This window comes from Paralichthys olivaceus, chromosome 14 (genome assembly GCF_024713975.1).
Source record: "Paralichthys olivaceus isolate ysfri-2021 chromosome 14, ASM2471397v2, whole genome shotgun sequence".
Taxonomy (NCBI): Eukaryota; Metazoa; Chordata; class Actinopteri; order Pleuronectiformes; family Paralichthyidae; genus Paralichthys; species Paralichthys olivaceus.
This window is the reverse complement of record NC_091106.1, coordinates 20,926,459-20,949,678: the sequence shown is the minus strand read 5'-3', so window position 1 is coordinate 20,949,678 and position 23,220 is coordinate 20,926,459. Positions and strand designations below refer to the sequence as shown.

The 23,220-nt window shown below is 42.5% G+C and overlaps 1 protein-coding gene across 9 annotated transcripts in view; it reads right to left on the bottom strand.

Moving 5' to 3' along the window:
* kcnq5a (potassium voltage-gated channel, KQT-like subfamily, member 5a) overlaps nucleotides 1-23,220 on the bottom strand; it is a 74,127-nt gene that overhangs the window by 24,094 nt on the left and 26,813 nt on the right. The gene's annotated exons all lie outside the window — the stretch shown is intronic.

Genomic DNA, 23,220 nt, shown 5'->3' with positions numbered 1-23,220 from the left:
CTTTTTTCTTTACGCTACGGAAAATCGAAATAATAAAAACGTCCTTGCCATTGACATTATACTGGAGCAACTTTTTACTGAGGAAATAGTTTCTTCCTCTGACGAGACACAAGGCCCCAGTGACATTTTTATATACAACTTTATTGTTATGAGCTGCAGAAATAAAATCCTGTGACATGTCAGGGTGAAGAGATGACGTGTGTTAACCTGTGAACCAAAAGCACAACTATTGTTAGATACCAATAAAAGTAAGGTATGCAAACTTTTAAAATGCAGCTGTCGATCATTGACTATCTTCACATCCTCCTCTATCCACAACTGAAGCCAAAATATCCCAGATATGAACGATGCCATCTCGCACCGATGACAACAAACAAATAATCAGTTTGATGAGAACCAACTCAAATGACAAACAACATTTTTTTAACATGTATTTAGATTTTTTTTCAGTTTGGTCCGTGTCCCATCAATTAACATGGAGGAAGCTGGGTTTATGACCTATACTGCAGCCTGCCACCAGGAGGCGATCCACATGATTCGGCTTCGCTATTCAGGAGTCTTCACGTCGTCCATGTTCAAATACAGAATGAACAGTAAAATGTGCAGATGTTCGATGTTCGACTCCGTCTGAAACATAAATCCTCACAAATCTTTATTTCTAATTTCACCATAAACACGAATTGTCTCAGTCCTCCGTCCAATCAGAGGCGTCCCTATTGCCTGACTGACCTAAATTCCCCCGTCCTCGACCGTCTGCAGGGAGACGGCTCAGTTCATTGGAAGTCATATGGTAACTTGGTTAATGAGCAAACACAAATTAAAATTCATGAGGCAGCTTCCAGGCAACATATGCACTGCAAGAGGCTGCAGCCTGCTGTTCTTCACAATATCTGTTTTTATCTTAAAGACGCCATCTGTCTTCCTGATACCTAACGTCTTCTCATCTCCACTGATCTCCGAGTGTTTGTTATTCACAGAATATGTTTCAGCCTCGTCCCTCTGCTCCCTCCTCTGTTTTCCTTTTCTCTTTAATCCCTTATTCTCTTTGTTTGTCCCTCGCCATCTCTCTTTCCTCTCCATCTACCATCTCTCTCTCTCTCCCTCCCTCTCTCTCTGTCGTCCTGGCCCTCCTGTATGATTGATGCCGCCATTCATTTTCCATGGGCTCTGTGAATGTGTGTGTGCACCTGCGGCCTGGTTACAGTGGAGGATGCCGATGGTTCCAAACATTCAAACTCTGTACTGTCATACAGACGGCCTGAGAGCAGTGAAGTGGTGAGGTCTGTGTCATGCATTTAAAATTCACCATCTTTATTTATTTAAATGTAAAAAAAAAACAACAAGTGGACCTTGAGTTTGTTTTATCCGCTGCTGCTCATTGTTTCTCTCTCCAAGCGTTCGTGTGTACCCTCGCTGAGGCGACGCAGACCTCAGGAGCTGCGATTGGTTCATAAAAAATGAAATCACTCGGTTCACGTGTGTGCGTATGAAGCCTGCAGCTGAGAAAATAAACACATGCAAAAGGTCTACGCTTCAGGAAAAAGTCATGTTTCCATTCTTTGTATAATCTCTCTATTCAGACTGCAGAAACAGACCTCGAGGCAAAAAATAAAAGAGTGGGGACAAACAAAGAGACCAAACTGAGCACTGTGAGACTGAATGATAAAAACACAGCATTATTTCTGTGTTCGCAGACCTTGATCACGGCCCCCGGATGCGTCGGTGCGTCATGTGAAATTGAAAAGCTACATTCAAGCTACACGTATGACGGCAGTAACAACACAGCCTGCAGTCGTTCGCCCGTCACATACAAAAACACATTTACTGTGTTGCTGCATTCAAGAAATCAGATGGTTCTTAAACATTTCACACAAAGAAACGTTTGGATTCAGGTGATTGTTGCCTCGAGGGTTTAACTGTGTTGTGTTCACAAACACAGGAAGACGATTAAACTGTTCCCATGAATAACAACAAAGATGTTTACAATTGAGCACATTGACACAGCTGTATTATTATTATTATTATTTTCATTTCACAGAATAAACAATGCAGAGAAGATGCATTTGTGTTTATATTTCTATTTAAAATTATTTATTCAAAAGTTTGTGGTTAAACTGTAAATTATCAATAAATAATTTTATAATATCACAAGAATAAAGTTGGAATTTAACAAGAAAAGGGAAAATCAGGAAATAAATCATAATAATATGACTATATTTATATATTTTTTTTTACTATGCCGTTGTAGATAATGACATCTTAGGAATCATTACCATTTTTAAAAATTTAGCCTACATATCGGCTGATGTACGATTATCGGATATTTTTTACAAATATCCACATCAGCCCCTCTGGTCCCAGTTAACTCGTTAGTGTTTTGTCCACTTCGTCACTTAAGTTGAGACGGATATATTCTTTACTCGTCATGAAACCACTCCTAGCTGCATTCAGCATATTATCAATATCACTTTATGCACTCGCACAGGCACGCTGTGTGTTTTCCATCCGAGCGTCACCTCCTCCTGTTTATCAGCTGAGGGGGAAAAACGTTCAGCAGCTGCAGGACGTGATAAATGAGAAGCTGCCAAATGAACGATGGGAGCGCGACATCACAAACGATCAATGACGCTGTTGCATCGATCAGAGTCTACGTGAATTAGCCACTTGATCAGTCAATCACAGAGATGAATTGCTGATGCTGACGTGTTTGTTTGTGTGTGTGTGTGTGAGAGAGTGTGTGGTGACAGGTGAGACTTTGGTGAATGAATCTGAGGCGAGGTTGTACCACTAACTTTTCTACTTTCAAGAAGAGATTATTTTGGGATTCGTCTTTTCTCTTGGACCAAAACGTGACCGAGCTTTTGGCATCTGAACCCCTCGTGTCGTCTCAAAACTCGTCTTAATGACGATATTTTATTGGGGCCATGTTAAAAAAAAAAAGTAATACTCGAGAAGAAAAGCTGATAAAGTGAGAACAAAGTTGTAATTTCACTAGAAAAAAATCCTTATATTACAAGAATAGAGAAAAAATAAGCAGCAAGGACACGAGTTTCACTCCATTGGATCCAGAATCTCATTGTTTCTTTAAAAACTATGAAAACAGTCTTGTAAAAGTAAGACTTTTGGTTTATTCTGAAAATCTCATAATTTCATTATTTACATTAATAATCCACAGATGCCTTTTATTAATGCTGGCGCACATTATTATTGCAAGCAGGGGTTTTCTTTTATTATTTAGCATTTGTCTTCGTTGTAAGTCCATTTTATGTGGACTTTGTATTTTATTTGCATGATTTTATTGAAACTTTTTACTTTTTATTTGCTTTAAACTTGTTAAACTCTCAGTAACTTTGTTTTGAAAACTGCAAATAAAGATATAAGTGTCAGAAACCTTACTTTCCCTCGTTATCCACGTACCAACAGACTCTGTATATTTACTCACATGCAAAAACCCCAAGAAACGGCCCCGAAACCTTTGCGAGTGCGAAGGCCACAAGAAATACTGCTACCTCCACAACTGATAAGCCAGATGCTTCTGATTGGAGGAATTCTAACTATGGCTGACACATCTGTCAGGAAGTGGACGGAGCCGTTGCCAGTTATCCTCGCCACACGTCCAAGTAATGTGAGGGTTGTTATCCACACAGGTTTTTTCTGACATTCTGCAAAGGAAAACTGGCTCCGACATCCTGAGAAAAAACTTCTTGCTGCCACTGGAAAAACACGAGGGGCTTATCAATCCAACAAGTTTTCATCTCAGGCCCCAATTCCCACTTCTTTTTTTTTTTTTTTTTTTTTTAGAAAGGAATCAAATCTGTTCGTTGACTCCTTGGCCACAGTCCCATCACCTATGGGATTGAGTTTCATGATAATTTCTTTTGGAAACTTCTACCACTTTAATGATTCATTCAAACATCACAGGACCCAGAATACGACATGCTCTCACATACGCAGGCTTGAGTCCCATGAGCAAACCCCCCCCCCCCCACGCCTCGGAGCTGGGGCCGCCCCGATGAAGCTCAGTCAAACTGATGGACACTTCAACAGCAGCAGACGTCATCTCTCAGGTTCCTACCAGAGGTGAGACCGGCTCCCTGCTGCTCTGTTAAATATACGATCGTTAAACAGCTGCTGTGACGGTGAATCACAGAGCGTCTCAGTGATCTTACATTAGTCTGTGTTCAGTCTCTTTGGTTAATGATCCGCTATTGGAGAGAAGTTGCATTTCTTTCTTACTGGTTGTCGTCTTAGAAAAATGGAAGTAAAATATCACAGATATCTAATCCTGTGCTTTTCACATAATTTGGAGCCAGAGCTGATTGCACACAGTATCACAGCCCGACTGATCGCTCAGATTACGAAGGGAAATTGGGCGATATGAGCCTTTCACAGAGATTCTGGTATCAGCGCTCGTACCAATATGAAATCTTTTCATTTACACAGCAAAGATGTGCATATGTGTTTATATTTTAAGGTAAAAATTATGCAAATTTTGGAAATAAATATCTCTATAATTGTTGGTAATTATGTTTTCTGTGTATTTGTAGTTGTTAATAAAAAGGTTTATCGTTAAACTGTAAAATATCAAGATCATTTATATTTTTTTCATCACGGTTTGATAATGAATCACTGACACATTTATATATAAATATATGTATATATACATGAGCCTATATCAGTATTTAAATCTTTTTACTCCTACTTTGTATGCACCTTTCATACATATATATATATATACATATATATATATATATATATATATTCACTGAGGATTTGATGCTGTAGAGATCTTCCATATTCTTCTACAAGTGGACCGTCTGCTTCAGATTCTAAATGACTCAGCCCCTTTCATTAAATATTTCGGCAGTGTGTTGCCCTACTCGTGCGTCACGCTGTCCGACTGACATCTGGTGAAATTGGTGCTTGACGTCCTCTGTGGACAGTGGACGAGTTGCAGGCGTGAGAGAGAGCGCCCACTCCGGTGCATATGGCAGAAACAAGCTGCCTGTGATTTAATGCTGATGAATAACCTGAGGACACGCAGACAAAACCATATACAGCCAAAGACCTGCACGAGTACACACTGAACACGCCTGAGGAGAGGAGGTGAGCGTGTGTGTGCGTGTGTATGTGTGTGTGTGTGTGTGTGTGTGTGTGTGTGTGTGTGTGTGTGTGTGTGTGTGTGTGTCATCAGGGCTCTGGAGATTTGCAGCCTGGTTCTAAGGAGGCAGTTTCACTACAAGCATCTTGTCTTCAAATGCAAACCAGACATAGGAAACATGTACAACTGATAAAAAGCTGAGTGGTTGAAAAATTACTGTGTAATCATTTTATTATCTTTGTTAAAAGAGTAATAGACAGAAGAGTACAAATCTTGTGCTTATAATTGGACTCACATGATATTCTAGTATAGTTGTAATTATTTAACTTCCAAATATTTGTCTGTTTAGATTAATCTAATGGTCAAATTGTTTTGATATTTGTGGGAAACCAGACAACAGCTCATAGATTAAACTAAATAGGTTTCATATTGTCATTCAAAATCTTTTTTGAATCGGTTTAAACAATAAATAAATAAGTGATCTAGAATAGCAGCCAGTAAAGAGCACATATCTCCACCAAGGCCCGACTCTCTCATTATGAAAACACATTTAAATTCACTACATTCAGATTTTTATTTGGATCAGTCGCTAATGTCATTTGCTTTTTTCATCAAAGTCCATCAATTATTTCCTGGGAAAACAGACAATCGAAAAATAAATAGAAAAAATCTCAAAAACAAATAAAGCCAATGAAAGTGGGTGAAAACAAACCACAGAGAGAGGAATGACTTTGTAGGCGGATAATTTCCTCTCAGAAGACACATTGAAGTGGAGGAAGATTTGTGTGTTTGTAAATCCTTTCTTTTGGAAGTTTTCGTGTTTTACTGACTGTCTTGGTGTGCAGTGTGAGTGCATGAAGATTTGACATAAAAATATGAGACGTGAATTACGTTTCTGACAAATAAATCAAGGGAGAGACTGTGTTTATATGAAATAATCAGCTGAGGATGAGAAGGAGAGAAAGTGCGTGTTGCATCTGTGCGTGCAACAGATCGAGTACGTAAGAGGTCAGGGTTTTCCACGCAATCTGGTCTGGTATCATTATCTGTTTCCTTCTTTCTTTCTGTGCCAACCATGCATACCCTTTCAATCAAGACGGAGCGAGGGAGGGAAGGAAAGGAGACAGCGAGAGATTGAAGGAGCAAAAGAGAAACTGGGAGCATGAGAGGCCGGTAGCTTTGGATGAGGAAATGTCTTATAATGTCAAAGTAACAAAACAAAAGATAGCAACTAAAGATACAACAGAGGAGAGGAGGGTCCCGCACAAAGAGGAAGAGGAGCACACGATGAAGACGGGATAAAGAAATCTAAATGACTGAAGACTGTGAAGAAGGGTTGAGCGGGTTCTCCTGGATGAAAGCAGCCGGGCGGGCAGAGGCTTCGATGGGGAGATAAAGACTGGGGCTTAGCTATTAATAACATTTCTCCTTTTGAGAAAGACCTGGTAGATCAACACATCAGCAAATAGAATCACCATCCTGCGGCTGTATGCCTCCACCTACACGTAAAGTTTCACTAAGACGTCAGCATGACCTTTGACTTTTGAGATAGAATCCATTCAAGAGTCAGAAGAGGTCACATTAATTTATTGTGACGCCACCGTGACCATGACCTTTATCCTCGGACCACCCAAATGTAATCCGCTGATCAGTGAGTCTAAGTGAACATTTGTGCCAAATTTGAAATGATTTCCTGGAGGTGTTTCCAAAATATCGTGTTTCAGCATCATTCTTTGTCCTTTAACCAAAAATCAGTTCCTCCCCGAATCCATCCAGATATTGTGTTCACAAGAATGGGACGTGGGTACGGATGTAAAACCAGAAAACACAATTCCTCTTGCCACTGGTTGACGTCAGAGTTAAGACATAATAACAGAGATAAAGATGAAGAGAGATGAAGAAAGAGATGAGCGGGGGGAGGGGGGGCTGAATGAAAGCACACAGTTGTAGATAAAGGGTGAGAAGGGAAGAAGAGGAGCAGGAAGACGAGGAGCAGGAGGAAAAGGCAAGATGAGCGAGGGGGGACGGCAGCGAGGGAAGGGGTGAGAAAGAGCGATGGAGCCAGGCCGACTCCTTGCCAACGGTCTATTAGTTAATCCTGCTGTTTATCCAGTGGAGTGCTGTATCTTACCTGATGATGGCAGCGATAAAACACACGGTTTTATTTCTAAGCAACTACTTGACCAAACAGAGCCGAGCCAAGGACACAGCGCTGCGCGGGCCAGTTCCCTCGCATCTCTCCATCAAAAGCACGAGTCGAGTTATAATCATTCACCGATTCACCTCAGAAAGTTCAAGGAGTTGAGGAGAACTTCAGGAAGGCGTGTTTGTGCTAATGAGAGTGAGCCGAAAGGATTACGGCTCTTTTCATTATGCCGACCTGTTGCTCGTCACGCTACAGTTTGCACCTCCTCAGTTTGTTCTACCGATAAAACCAAAGGGATGACACCAACAGCAAAACAACAGCATTTTCTTTTGACCTTTTGTGGTTTAAGCTAACTTCTTCCTGTGGATCATCCCAGGATCAGCAAAATAAAACCTCAACACCTTTGGAAACCGACTGAGTCATCAGGGAAACTTAGGATGTCACACACAAGCCACATCGTGGTGCGTCATTTGATGCAGCGTACAACGTATGAGTCATACACACAGAAGTATGCGGTCGTCGGGGATCAGCTCATATCGTCATCAACGCATCCTGATGAATTGTTGTGAGTTCACAACAATTAGAGACGGAGCAGATGTTGTACGATGCGTTTCAACACACGATGAAAGGTTAGTGGATTAATGAACCTTCACCTTAAAGAATTTGACTCTGAAGAAAGAAAGTTCAAGCTTAATCAAAACCAAATTGACTGGAAATCTTTTAAGCGATTCTTTCGTTATCCTGCTGACAAACAAGCCGAACAACAACAGACAGAACACACAGAACAGACCGGGGTGAAAACTAACACATCTGAGGAGGGTTTCATGGTTTATTGAAAGAATGGTCGGAGGGATTTGAGAGAGAGCATTGGAGATGTGGAGTAAAGATCCTCAACTTTTGTTTTCTGTTTGGTTTTTAATTTGGGGTTCGTTGGAGTTTTGAGTTACTCTGTTTAACTTTTGTGGATTTTGCAAACTTGTAACCCCAAGTTCAACATTTAAACCTGCGCGGAATCAAAATGCATCACCGAGTGAAGGGAAAACGCACTTGGCAGCGACGGACTCAAACCCACAACATCCAGAGCTGATGGCCTGTCTAAGCAAGACGGAGTATAAGAGTATAAGAAGCAGCCGTTTGTTTTCTTATCCAACATCTCGAAAGCAGAGTGATCACAGCGAGCGAGAGACGATAGATGGGAGAGTTTGGGAGAAGGGGCACGGAGAGAAAGAAAGAAAGAGGTGGACAGAGGCCAATTTTCCATGATGTGGGATGCACTGAGGACGGGTGACGGGTGCGAGAAGAGTCGGAAAGCTTTTAGTGCGTGTGTGTGAGTGTGTGTGTGTGTGTTTGTTCCCGCTAACTAGACACAGAGTGACACACTGTTGAAGAAAGCCAACAGCTAACAGGGTTCATAAAACACACACACGCTCACGCACACTCACACACCATGCATCAGATTCCTATCAGCACCCATCTCAGCACTAACACTGCTCCAAGACTCCTGTTCAGAGAGCTGTGCAGCAGATGTCAGCGAGACGGACAGAGAACGAGTGAGAGTGAGTGAGAGAAAGCTAGAGGGAGGAAGAGAGGGCGAGGGAGGAAGAGAGGGATGAGACAAAACTCTTTTAATCAACAAGTCGCAGGTTGAGTGTGTACGATTTAGGTGAAAGGATCTATTGGCAGATATTCAACATACAATAATCCCAGTGATGTTTTCACCAGTGTTTAATCCTCTAAATTGTACTAATGTTGTTTTCTTTACTCTTTATATTTAAATACTTTATATTTACGTCAGGAGAGCGTCTTCTCCACGGAGGCCGCCATGTTTTGTTTTTTTTATAGTAGCCCAGACTGGACACAAATCTTTTGAGTTTTTCTGACAACTGCAGGTTTCCACAGGTTCTCTTTAAGGTTTGGAAGGGGAGGGTGAGGTGAGGGGTGTTCAGCTGCAACATGAAACTCCACCACTAGATGTCACTGAATTCTGCACACTGAACCTTTAATCCCGACTACACCGAGCAAAAAACATCAGATATTCACACGACGAGAAGACAACACTTCGCCGGAGAAGGAGGAAGTTCTTAAGCTGTGCCTGGTTTTCTATTCTCCCATCAAAACATTATTTTTTTTTTCTTACATCATTTGATTTCTGAGGAACCCGAAAAAAACGCAAACACCATCTTCTCCAAAACAAACCTCCAAGCCAGAGGGATGAGACGCACAACTCTGACGAAACCTGAAGTCATCTGTTTTACACACAGTCCTCCCTCCTCCTCCTCCTCACTCTGGTTTAAACACTGCCATTTCCCACTTAGCCAGCATTATTGTGAACAATATGACGGAAGGCATTGCACCTTTTGTATCTCAGGAAATCCACTGGGCTTAGTGGGCAGACTTGATTAATGCCACTTAACCAGGAGCCACCCTGCACAGCAGCTCATTACTCAGACCTGGCCGCTACGATCCAAAGAGACCAAATGATTGAATGAGAACAATGCCTGTGCAGCTTAACTGGGAGGGGGGGGGGTTCTTGCTTCATATTTTTGGCAAACTGGGCGTTTTGTGAAGCAACAGAGCTTTTACTCACTTTCTTTTTTAATAGGAGGGAGTTTTACTGTAATTTCCAGAGCTAAAAATGGATGATGAATGGAGCTTTCTGTGTGCACCTTTGTCTGCATGGGTTTTCTCTCGTTGCTCCAGCGTCCTCACTCAGACAGATGACAAGCAGACAATTAGGGTTAATATGAAGGTGAATGGTGAAATGTCCAGTAGCTCACGTTACACCCAACGTCAACTTAAATCAGCTCCAGCCCCTTAAAGGGATGGTGGATATAATGTATGAAATATATGAGTATTGAGTGTAATCCTACATTTTGTGCATGATTTTAAAGTATATTTTTAATGGATTTATTACAGTATTGACCGTGACGGGATGTCAGGAAATAATCAGATGTCATCTGGTGGCTCAAACTCTTTGTTCTCCATCAAACATTGTGAGTAAAGATGGACGACACGTTTCCATTTCCTCCCAATATCCAGAAATGAAGCCAAAATATCCAGAATATGGAGACTCAACCAACTGCAAGTCAGTCTCAGCTGTTAGTCATTTGTTTCACCTAATTTTTTATAGCATCGAATAACTAAAACCAAACTTTACTGGAAACATTTATAAGTTTGATAAGAAACTGAAATGACAGAAACCCTGTTCGAGAAAAAAATACTTGACGTGTACTTTAATTTAATTTCTTTTTGGCCATGTCCCCTCCACTAACATGGATGACGGGAGTCATTCATTTTGTATTCACTCTGGTTGGCTCATATTAATCAAAACCCTCTCCATCATCATCTCCTCCTCAGTCTTACAGTAACTTCAATAAGCACTAACTTTATTAGTTAGGTGGACAGTGAGCAGACACGTGTATTCATTTAGCCATAATAAAAAAAGACACATGGGGAAACTGGACAGTCCGACCTGACAGAGAAAACTAAATATGCATCACACAAGTGAACTCAGGAACCGTGATGTCTGGAGTGGGAGAAGACGAGAGGCAGAAACACACAGTGGAATTGTGGGTAAGGGAAGTGGAGGGGTGCTGCTGAATAGCTCCTGCGGAGTGGAGTCAGCTCATTAGGCAAACAGACGGCTGATGGTTCCCTCAGCAGACACAGGGCAACTCTAATGGAGAGAGGCTGACTCAGCGCCGCTTCTGGCAGGGGAGGTGTGTGAGCGGTCTATACTATATGAGCTGCTTATTGCAGTTTGAGTTTGAGTGTGTGTGTGTGTGTGTGTGTGTGTGAGAGAGAATAAATATGCATATATGTCAGCTCAGTCCGAGCAGCCGTCAACGCATGTCTCTTCCCACACAGCTCCATCTGTTCTGCCGCCTCTCGAGCTTTGATGGTTTATGAGTTTGGAATTTTATTGCGGGAGAATTTAAGAATGAAACTTTAAATCTGCTTCTTTTATTCTTTGTGTCGTTTCCTTCCCTCCGGTGTTCAGGACGTGGGATGTGAAACCTTCAAGATGATGAGGTGTCTGTGTGAAGAAGGCTTTAAAAGTCCAAGGAGCTAAATGTATATCAGCCGTCGCACGTTTATGAATAAAACGCTTATTTAACGCTTGCTAAGAAGAGAACTGTGAATCTGAGGATGGGCTGGTGAGTGAGGAACATCACAGACACAGACGATGCAGCAGTTTGCCTCCATGTTTGATTTTTACTCTGAAGTCACCCATCGTATGTGATGTTGTGGCTACTTCCAAAATATGAGAGTTTTGGTAACAATTGATTATAAACAATAGATTTGATTTTAGATGATGAATTATTGTGGAGGCAAAAGGTGTGGTGGTTTAAAACATCCAGAGAAGATGAGAGAGGGAGGAAAGGGTGAACAAAGGGAAGAAGGGATAGAAAAAGAGACTAAGGAGGAATAGAAGTCAGACCAAAAAAAAAAAAAGAAGATAGACAGAGAGAGAGAAAGAGATTTTCCTCATTTCCAGTCTTGTGGAAGTGGGACACAGTCGGCCTGCAGGCGAGAAAGAAATCAGCAATAGCTCCTGTTATTGGCTCTCTCCTCCCGTTCTCTCATTTTTTCAGAAACAAAAGAAAAGACACCGATGGAGCTGCGTGTGTGTGTTTGAGAGAGACAGAAACAATGTGCAGGTTCAAACACACAGTTTTACATCCTGCGTTTCACTGCTTCTCTCTGACCACTTACACGTATGATCTTTCCTTTTCCGAGAGGGGAGGAAGTGTTACAAGAATAAATGTTTTGAGTTATTGTTTTAAAATTACCTGGAAAATGATTTCATACAGAGAAACCAGGAGTTTTTTTTTATGTTTTACAAAAAAAGGAAATCGACAAAACATTTTACTGCAAAAAGGAAAATAATAAATGCAAAGTTTTAAACTGAAAATATCAAGTTTCAAATCCCTCTTCTGGAATCATTGCCATTTTTAAAATACCGTACCACCCAATATATCTGTGTCAGATATTTGTTACTTCTTAATATTGGTATCGGCGTCCGTGTGCGGGGAGAGCCGGCGGCAGAAATGCAGACATTCCAACAGCGAGGAAAAGATGGAATTCTGGGAATGTACCACTCAGCCAAAATGACGGCCTCCAGAAAAGACGGATAATCAGCGATAGTGACGACGAGCTGTTTGCTAATGGAGGGAGATGACAGCCACTAAACCAGATCAAAAGCTGATCTGCACCAACAATGTAATGAGCTCTTCATTGGGTCATGCCCCACCCCTCCACTTAATTTCATAGAAAGCGGTTTTGTGTTATCCTGCTAACAAACAAACAAACACAGACAAAGACATAACGTCCTCTGGCAGTCGTAACCAAACACGGAATCTGCCGGAGGCTGCTCAATAACTGCTGGAACATTTCAGATAAGGACAATAAAACTGGAGTGGCTCAGGCATTTCCTGCCCAGGAAGTCTGGGATTCGTGTTTGAATGACAGCGAGACAATATTTCTCACTGCAGTTATTTTAATGAAACACCTCGCATCACTGTTGGCGCGGCGCCGAGGCTCCGATCGCTGGTCCATCGCAACCGGGAGCTTTCCATGTCGGGCTGGAGCTGGAATTTCAATCGTAAATGTAGGAGAACAGAGCGTAACAGAAGCAGAGAAGCCGTGTTGGGATTGTTGAACGTGCTCCTTTGAATTCACTCATGTCTAGTCCCCAAACTCTTGCCACATGTGCGCACACACACACACACACACGGGGTTCTGTCGCAGTCCAAACATTATTCCAGCTGATTACACGCCAATTCCCATCAAGAGCAGCCTGTGAGGCTCTTGCCCGCCCTGATTAACACAAACCGCCACACACTCCAATGTCTTCAGCATGCGTCTTTTTTCCATCTCTTCCCGTCCTTGCTGCATCTTTCTACCTCTTCTATCCTTTATCGCTTTCTCTCCAGGCCCCTTATGTCTCCTTTTTCCTTCCATTCTTCTTTTCCTTTTCCATTTTTTTCCATACTTCTCCGTCTTGGTAATCATTTCCATGTCAACGTTTTTTTTTTTTTTTTTTTTCCTCCGTATTGCGGCCACCAACGTTTTCAAGAAAAAGAACTTTAAAGAGAACAGACACAACCTCGTCCAGGCTGAAAGAGGCTCGTGCAGATTTCCTTGTACCATTTCGTATCAGTTACAAACAACGAGTCTGGTAAAACAAGACGAGAGGAAGTGGCTTTTAATCAGTTTAACCAGAGGAGCTACGAGCGTTCGAGAAAAAGATCAAGATGGACGACAGGACATGTCCTCAAAAGTGAAGGCAAATGACGTTAAGAGTTAATTGTCTCCTTGTGGCTGGCTGTTGTAGAGATTATCGACTGCGCCTCCTCCATGTCAGCAGCCGGGACGTGGAGCAAACTATAAAAATGTGGTTCCTTGTCGTTTTATCACACTGATATATGTTGAAGTTCAGTTTTAATTAATTGAACCAGTTGATTGAGTTAATTGAATCACTGGGACTGAGACTGGCTCCACTCCACCATCACTCCTGCACAGATCCTGCCTCCAAATGATGCCAAAAGCCCCAAATGTGACACTAGAGACAATTTGGCTCCATTTTTGTGAAACAGGAGCGAATAGAGAGGCGTCATCCATCTTTATTTACAGTCTATAGAACGGACTTATACACTTACTGATCTATTCCAGTTCTTCTACTCAGATCAGCTTGAGACGGCTGAACACATTTTCGTCCCAAACTTTTAAGGCTTCTCTCTTGACTTTTCTAACTCTGACTCAAAGACAGTGAAGCTGCTTGGTTTCATGTTTGACAGTTACTTTAAGAACACCAGTGGCGGATCTAGCAATTTGGGGGCCCAAGGCGAACACAGGCATGGGGCCCTCCGCATCCGTTGTTCTCCATCTGTTTTCAATCCTTATTTATCTAAGAAAGTTCTACTTGTAACTTCTTCCCAACCCAACAAAACATATTTAACAACAGTTTCACAGTAAAATCTTATTTTTCAAACAAGATGATCTCTGTACAATAAGAATGAACCGTATTGTCCATTCACAGAGAAGATCTTTCGTCTATAACCGTGGTTTTCAGCAGGATCTCGGATTAAGTTGATGATGGGTCTTATAACTTGTTTTAATTAAGTGAGGAGATGACACACAAGGAAATAGGAGGTCAATTATGGAGTTACAGAAATAATAACAAAATGTTCTTATGGATCTGATCAGTACATGAAGTAACTTTGATTCCAGAGTTTATGAGGCTGCTTTTAAACATCACGAAAATGAGTCATCCACATAATGTGTGCACTCATTACAACATGAGAGGCGACAAACACAGGACTCAGTGTTTGAGTGACCGACACAGATTCATGATCCGACACCATCGAGTAATAACTGAACACGTGATCGTCTTCTGAATAATCCCAATGAAAACAGAACAAATCCACGTGAACTCGTTCATTCTCATCTGTATGAACTGAACCAGTTCTTGTTAACACTTCTCGTCAGTCTCTGTTTACACCCTGAATCACTTCCATGGACGCGCTCATGGAATAGTCCACTGTAGAGGGGGGCTGCAGAGACACTAGTGAATTATAGTCATTCTGATGTCGTTTCAGTGAATGAACCTTTAGAAAGAAATGATTAATTAATGGAAAAGTAAAAAAAAAAAAAAATCGTATCCATAAATGTATTAGGTTCTTTATGGGGCCCCTGGTAGTCCGGGGCCCAAAGCAATTGCCGACCTTTGCCTGATGGTTAAGTCCGCCTCTGGTCTGCACAACACACACACACACACACACACACACACACACACACACACACACACACACACACACAGAAGCACTGAAGAGCCTTGTGGCCGCATGCCTTTACACATGCGTCTAGGACTTTAGCTGTGCCCAGCTGTTGCACATTGACAAGACTACAGCCAGCAATGTGCGCTTGTGCATATGTGTGTGCATGTGTGTATGTGTGTGTGCGTGTGTGTGTGTGAGTGCAGGACTGCTAGCTATTTCCTGAACTGTCTGTTGTGTTGTGCAGCTGCTTTGCTCTGTGCTCCCATGCAACAGAAACGACACAAACACTGACTCTTGCGTGGCAGGAGTACGAACACTCACTGTGCACATGACCGTGTGTGCATGTGTGCGCTCGAGGCAGTTTGTGTTCAGATACTTACGGATTATATGTCACACTAATGTGCATTTGTGTGAGGTCCAGTTACACTTGTCTGATATGATCATGTGTGTGTGTGTGCGCTATCATCACTGGTTTGTTTCCATTCTCTCATTATCAAATTATCTTATAAGTGGCAGTATTGTCAGTGGGCTTTATAATGGAGGGCACTGCCACACAAACTCAATTTAATTCATCCATCTATTGACTAAAACAAGAGTAATGAATGCTTCTGAAAACGATACTGAAGTCTTGAGAGTTTTTCCATTGATTTTCCGTCTTCGAGGCATCCGTTAGGTTCCATTAAAGTCAAACCTACTTACATTCAGGATGTCCACAGTGTGAACAAAAGATAAAGCACATGGATTTATTAAATTACGCTAAATTATGCTGAGATTTTTCAGTACTCGATGTGGGGATTTCGTCAAGACACAGATGCTCTGCTCAGACCTGGTAACGACCGTCCAGTGTTGATACTGTGGCCTCGAATAAATCAACTTATTGGCATTGAGAAGCGTAAAACTCTGTTTGAAATGAAGTGGCTCAGGACACATTTGGGTGCACTCAGACCTGAAGTGAGAACTGACCACTTTACTGAACAGAGTCAGAGACAAACAACCGCTCACTCTCACATTCAAACCTATGATTGATTTAGAGGCTCCAACGAACCTAACCTCTGTCTGCCTGTCGCTGGACTGCTGGAAGGAAGCCGAGTACCTGGAGAAGATGCAAAACTCCACACAACATGACCCCTGGATAACCGGGGTTTGAAAACAAAGAGGCTTTAATCTTTACCACCGTACCTCCCAGCTACGTCAAAGCCGCATGACCCAGCATCTAAAGTGAAGAAGTAACTACATCGGCTAATCTCAGCACTTTCTTCATGTTCAGCAATTTGAAAAGTAATCTTCCATGACACCGGCTCCGTACCAGAGTGTGAGAGGAAAACAAAACCATCGCTGATTCTTTTTAATACGAAGCACTTCTCCCTGAAATAACTTTATTAATCGCAGGACTTGGACCATGACAGAGGTCTCTGGGGTTGCCAAAAGAAGAAAGAGGCAGAGAAGAGAGAAGTGTCTGTGTCTGTGTCTCTGTGTGTGTGTGTGTGTGTGTGTGTGTGTGTGTGTGTTGAACTGATAGACTCGGAAGTCACAGAGGAGAAAGAGTGTGTGAGAAGAGGAATGAGCGAAGGGCAGTGCGTTTCCATGCAGGATGTGCGTTTGAGCACGTGTGCAGATTTACTCTCTGTGTGTGTTTGTGTATGCAAGTGTGAGAAAGGGATGGTTTGAACTCGTGCTGGAGTGTGTAAAGAGATTTTCCATCCATTAGGATGGCTTCACTCCCAGACACACACACACATACACACACACACACACACACACACACTTGAAGGCGTTAGGAAAGTCACTGCGAGATCCAGTAACTTATAACTCAAATTAGTACAAAAGCTAATTATATAATCTTCCACATGATGTGGCACATTTTTGAATGTTGTTTTCGTGTGCATGCGTGTGTGTGTGTGTGTAGCGACGGGGGTACTCACCTACTCGTCGTGAAGCAGGGAACCAAGACGGAGAAGGAACCGCACCAGCAACGTAAAGAGAAGAGAGGGAAAGGAAGGAATTAGAACAACAGCAGGAACATTTCACATTCAGGACACATCTGCGAGGTGCCTTGCTCAACGGCTGATTCACTGTTCCTCACATGTTCTTCAGTGAGTCAGTTTCTAGCCATCCGCCTGTTGTTCTAACCTCCACGCAACCCGCCACCGTCATATTTTAAACTGGTTAAGTAAGTTTCCATGAGATTGTAAAAAAAAAAAGAGCCAACACAAAAACAAAGTCTCTGGATCTGGTTTACTTCAGCTCTTTTCAAACTTTCGGTCGGACTTACTCATCCAATTATAACCATCAGCAAACCATTCACAGGCTCAAAATATGAAACTCTGTTGCTCAACTGTCGCTCACCGTTAGTCTTTGCAGCATCAACGTGGTTAATGAGTTTCAGAGGCACAGAGAGGTTTGTACTTTTACTGACTGATGCAATGTGGTGTTAGTGTTTTGTTTTTCCTGTTTGCTGTTGGTTTTCCCCATTAGCTTCAGTTATGAATGCTCTGATGCATTTTGTGTAATCTTTTTATTTTTATATAATGTCAGCTAAGGAAATCTAAATCGTTATATATCTTAATTTGATGATATTAAACATAGTAAACGTAGTAAATTGCACCTTGTGGCAGACAGTTTGCTACAGTGAAGTATTAATTACACAATCACAACTTCTGTCTCACAGTTACATTTACAACATTCCCTCATTTCCAGCTCTTATTTTAACCCAAATCCAAACTGTCATAAAGATCTGTGTTACTTATAATAATAATAATAAATGGACTACAGATATATACCTGCTCACAAAGTGATTCAGGGACAGAACAGACGATAAATGCAGAATACACATTTAAACAAGTTAATGCAAGATAAATAACCAGTGGATGATGATTCACTTTTGGAGCTGATGGGTCAGAGTTGTGGGGGATTGAGGGACGACGCCACCGCAGTAGAGAACTGTGTGCTGGTCGTGTGATGACTGTAACGACCACCAACGTGGGGAGGATTTCTCCCAGTACTGATGATGCTGAACCAGTCAAGCAGCCTGACAGACCTGATCTTGTTTTATGACTGAGGCCTAAATCTGAACTACAGCTTGTAAACAAACGCAGGCGCCTCTAACATGTACCTGGAAGTGACCGTCAGTCTCCTGTTACCCATAAACCCTTGCATTTTAGCATTCATCGCTATGATGCAAGCCGTGACCCAATTCTGGGGCTGCATCCTTCGGAGTCTTCATTTGGAGACAGATTGCATCACGGTGCAGGGTGTCTCGTTTCAAAGGCTCCATCAAGTGCAGCTTTCCATTCCCGAGGATCCGACCAATCCCAAGACAGGGACAAATCGCTTTTCAAAAAAAGGACAATATGTTGTCTGAGGAGTATATATTCTAAAATGTATGAATCAGACTTTAACTCAATGTCAAAGCTACGAAAAATAATGCTGAGGTCGAGGTGAAACAAGCTGGTGACATAAACAAGAAATTCTTTACAGACCAGACTGTTTCATTTGGGTTCAGCCTCGGCAGAGACCACGACCTCTGAAGGACGCACAGCTTGAGACTGACACTGTGTGACACAATTTCTTCACACACTCTATGTTCTGCTGAATTTATATATATAAAACATTAAAACATTCTAAGTTATTTTATTGTTAAAGAGCCTTTCTGCAAAAGAACATCTGCAAACTTCCTCAAATGTAAAGTAATTGTAATCAGCATCTCCCTGGAGGCGACAGAGTGAATGTTTAATCATGGCTGTGTGATGTTACTGTGACCAGCCTGTAAAGACGACTACGTAATGGAATATTAGTGGGTCTCGTGTCTGGCTTACTACTGTAGCTGTGTTTCATCTCTCGCTGGTATACACACACACACACACACAGTAGTGGTGTCTGTGAGCTGTCTGTGGTCTGGACAGCATCACAGGCTGTGGTCAGCACTGCAGTGCCTGGGTTATACACAATTTACACTTGTCTACACACACACACACACACACACACACACACACACACACACACACACACTAATTATAACAAAATGTCCTCACAACGATGGTATTGAAACTAAATTGTCCCTCATACAGACCAAAATCACAGATCACAAATTTACAATCTGTAAAATCTGATTTGAGAAGGAATGAGAAATGTGGAATGCAAATGTGCTGAAACCATCTGTCTGAGTCCGTCTGGCCAAAAAACAACATCATTTCGTCTTTGTGAACAGAAGTAACGTTTGTGTGCACTTGCATACGGAGCGGAGGGAACTGAAATCCTATCAACATATGTAGAGATGCATTCTGGTGCCAGGCGTGAACTGGTGTGAACTCACAGCTGTCCATCTGTGATCGGAACAACCAGGGAAGATGTTGATACCAGGTGTGAACAGGACCCAAGCAGATAACTGTGAGCGCTGATCATTCATCACTGCATTTCAAATCTATCAAATCGAGATTCTCCTGCGTTGTAACAAAACCGACTTCAACAGTTTTTTAAAATGAACTTTTACCAAAAATACCCAAAAGCATCAATGGAAAGTGAAATCTTGTGAGTTCTGACTTGACTATTGTGCTGATGTGAACACAGAGTGAGAAACTACACAGAACTAATATCTGTGCTTTGAATTCCTCCGTGATCTAAGTCATCATGAACTGATCAGCCACAATCAGAGATGAGTCTTGTGACGGAGAGAGACTGTGAGTGTGTCTCTTTATCTGTGCGTCCGTCGAGACGAGATAACGGTTTGAAGACCACACATTTTTATCAGCGCTGACAAATATGAAACAATAATAAAAAATAAAAAAAACGCCGCTGCTGCGAGGAGTGATGCGCTTGTGGACAGCTTTTCGTTCCGGTTATGAAAATGTCACAATAACCTGCTTGTGTGAGCGTCTTCGGACTATCGCGCCCCGAAGCAGCATCTTGACAGCTGCTCTGGAGGCATCAGTGCGGCTGCTGAGTATCAGTCTCTTCCCACTCGGTGTATGTACCAGGCAGGGTGTGGTGGTGTAAAGGATACACCTTCCCTTTTTAACTGCCCTACATTCCCTCTGCGCACACGCACACGCACACACACACACACACACACACACACACGTATATATACACATACAATGCTGTCTGTATGAGTAATGAGCAGATGATCCCTTGTGGTCTTTGACCCTTGAACTTTCGTCTCCATACGGACTCGCAATTCCTCTTCCCCGGGCCCACACTGGTCGAGACTTCTGCATGTCCTAGTTGTGTGTGTGTGTTTGTGTGTGTGTGTGTGTAAGGCTTCTTTTCTCTGTTCTGAATGTTCGTGTGTGTGTGTGTGTGTGTGTGTGTGTGCTTGGTTCCCCCCACAGCATCTGGAACGTATTCCCACTTCACCACCGTTTATGGTCGAGCCATCACCGGCAGGATGCATGGACATCTATGGAGCTCCCGGGCCCCCAGCTCTCTGCATTTAAGAGCCCCTCTAAGAGAGGCCCCGCTCGGGGGAGCAGCCGGCGAAGCTGCACCCACACAGATGCACCCATTAACGGACTCGCTGGTCGGGATCACGCTCCCAATTTACCATCCTTAATGGCTAGAAAGGGCAGAGGGAAGGGGGGGAAATATGACACGAAGGAGTTCTGAGGTTGCAAAGTTAGAACCCGGTCACTGTGCTTTCTCAACGCAGGTGTTCAGCCTGATGTAATAAAAGACGTTTGGCAATCGACTTGTCAGAGAGGTGATTTTTATTCACCGCTTTACTCTGGATTACGGATCAAGACACCACCGAGGAGTAAACAATGCAAGACAAGCTCCGTTTTGCTAACGAGGACTCACTGTGCTGCGTAAAGATTCAAATAAATGGATATAAAGTGGGACCACACGCCCTCGGAGAAGCCACACGGCTTGTTTGCAGTCATGTCAAAACACTTGTTAGCCCACAATTAAGCACTGTTAAGGCACTTGTAATGTGGAGTAAACATCATAAGTCTTTGGTGATGGTTGCTATGGGAAAATTAAAAAAGAGCAACGAGGACGGGAAGAGCATGATGGGAGACACTGACTCTAAATCAGTTTGTTTGGATTTTCAGCGTCAGTGCTGGGAAATATTGCATTGAATTTCACTCAGTGCTGTTTATTATGCGTTTTGTCATGTTGCTGATTTGTTCTGATGAATCGTGTTTCTGTGTGACTCAGTTTGGCAGAGTGTGTGTGGTACAGGATCACAGTGGGACAGTGTGGGACCGGGTTCTGATAGAAATTACAAGACATGTTTGTGGTTTTCAGGGGAAAAAACGTGTCTAAATGTTGTTTCACATTCCCTCTTTGGGGCTCTACCGCAGGTAACAGTGTGTGACTCACATAGACGATAAATACAAAACTACAATGGTCAGTTATTGTTTGAATGAGTCATCAAATTCAGACAAAGTGCTCTGCCTGGATCTGGTGTGGAAGTAGCAGCTATAGAGTCTTGGGCCCTGGTTCTGGAGCAAATCCCCGGATCCTCTGTGGGAGTCAGAGTGACCGTCCAGGAAGTTGAATGCAGAAGTGTCGGAGCTTGAAGTTCTTGCCTTCAGCTCATTTTCCTCATCTGCTACAGAGCCTCCTGATGGACTGCTGCTGTATGAATGTGCAGTGGGGGCCACCAAAGGGAGGTGGACGATTGCAGCTGGTACAGCCAGAGTGGAATATAGCAAGGAGTGGTCCACCTTTCTGTAATGGCTCGACCATGTGGAGATTTCAGTGAGATTGACTTTGACTGCAGACGAGAGACCAGAGGCTACGTCCACTGGCTCAAACAGTCACAGATAATATAAATAAATCATTTGGAGACTCAAATGAAACACGTAGAGTTTCCTGCACAGTTAGTTTTTTCCTAACGGTCTGAAAACAGCAGCCACCCACAACTGTCCGGGTGTGACTGTGGCTTTTTTGTAAAACCACTCTGAGGTAACTCCACTGCAGTTAAATTGCTCTGGATACATTTCCAAACAACAACCTGTATCCAGGGCACGGCGGCGCTGAGGTTTGAGGTCTGCCTCGCTAGTTTTCCACCGACTCCATTTCTCACCGTGGTCTTCGCTGAACTGGAGATAACCCCTCTGGCGAGTGGAGTGCTAAATGCAAAGCTTTGTCTTGTCAACGAGGCTGTTAGTTTTGAAGAGATTCGGCAGACTGGGCTCATTAAACTTTAACGCCAGCAGTGGTGGGGACGAGGGAAGGATGAGAGGGAGGATGCTGGGTCGTGTCTGCAAACCGAGCTAACGTCAATTTATTTACATGCAACTGAATCAACAAAGGTTTCTCTCTTACTCACTGTGCTGACCACTGTGTGATAGTAAAGAAGTATTTGATCATTTATGTAGTAAGACCAAGAAGTTCAAGTTTGTTTCACTGCAGATATGAATAAAGACTCGATGTGACGGGACGTGACTTTGCCTGCAGAAAAGATTCTGTAATCTCCAGTAGTCAATTGTAAAACAAAGCAAATCAAAATGTCCCCTGTGAATGATGACCTTGTTTTGAAAGTCAGCGGCAAAATATATATTTTCTGAATGCATATCACATTTTAAATAACTGCAGCTGAGGACGTAGTTTGTTTTACGGTTGCAGTATTTTTCAGGATAAAATATTACACAAATATCAGAGCCACATTTTAAAAACATGAGTTATATTCCGACCCAGGGAAAAACCTCTGCAGTGCACCAGCTTATCATGAGAGTGGAGGGAATCCCTGCAGTGAGCAGAGTGATAAACATACACTTCATATTAATCCAGAAATAAAGAAGTGCTGTTTTGTTATGTAGAATCCAGACACTGAGAAAAGAAGCATTAAGAAGCTGCTGAGAACTTCAACAGTGCGAGGTGCTACAGACTCTGATGCTGATGTATTCAGGGAATCTTTAAACTGCCTGTGTGAATGTTTGCCTCAGTGATGACCCTCGTTTACACACTTTAACATTTAAAGGTTCATTATTTATGGGGAAGAAAAAGCAGCACGCTCCTGTTTTTATATTTAGAAATGCTTTATCTTGTGAGCTGTGATCCTCTAATGTAAATTTTAAAAGTTGTGAGAAAACTCATGACACTACATGACGGTTCCCAAAGGCTAAAGCGTCTTGATCGCCCCCTTGTGGCTATAAAGCTCATAAGCCCCCGCTTCCTCCATGTTAGTTGATGGGACAACATCTCAATGAAAATCTGAATTTCAAATAGTATTTTTTTCCTCCTTCGTT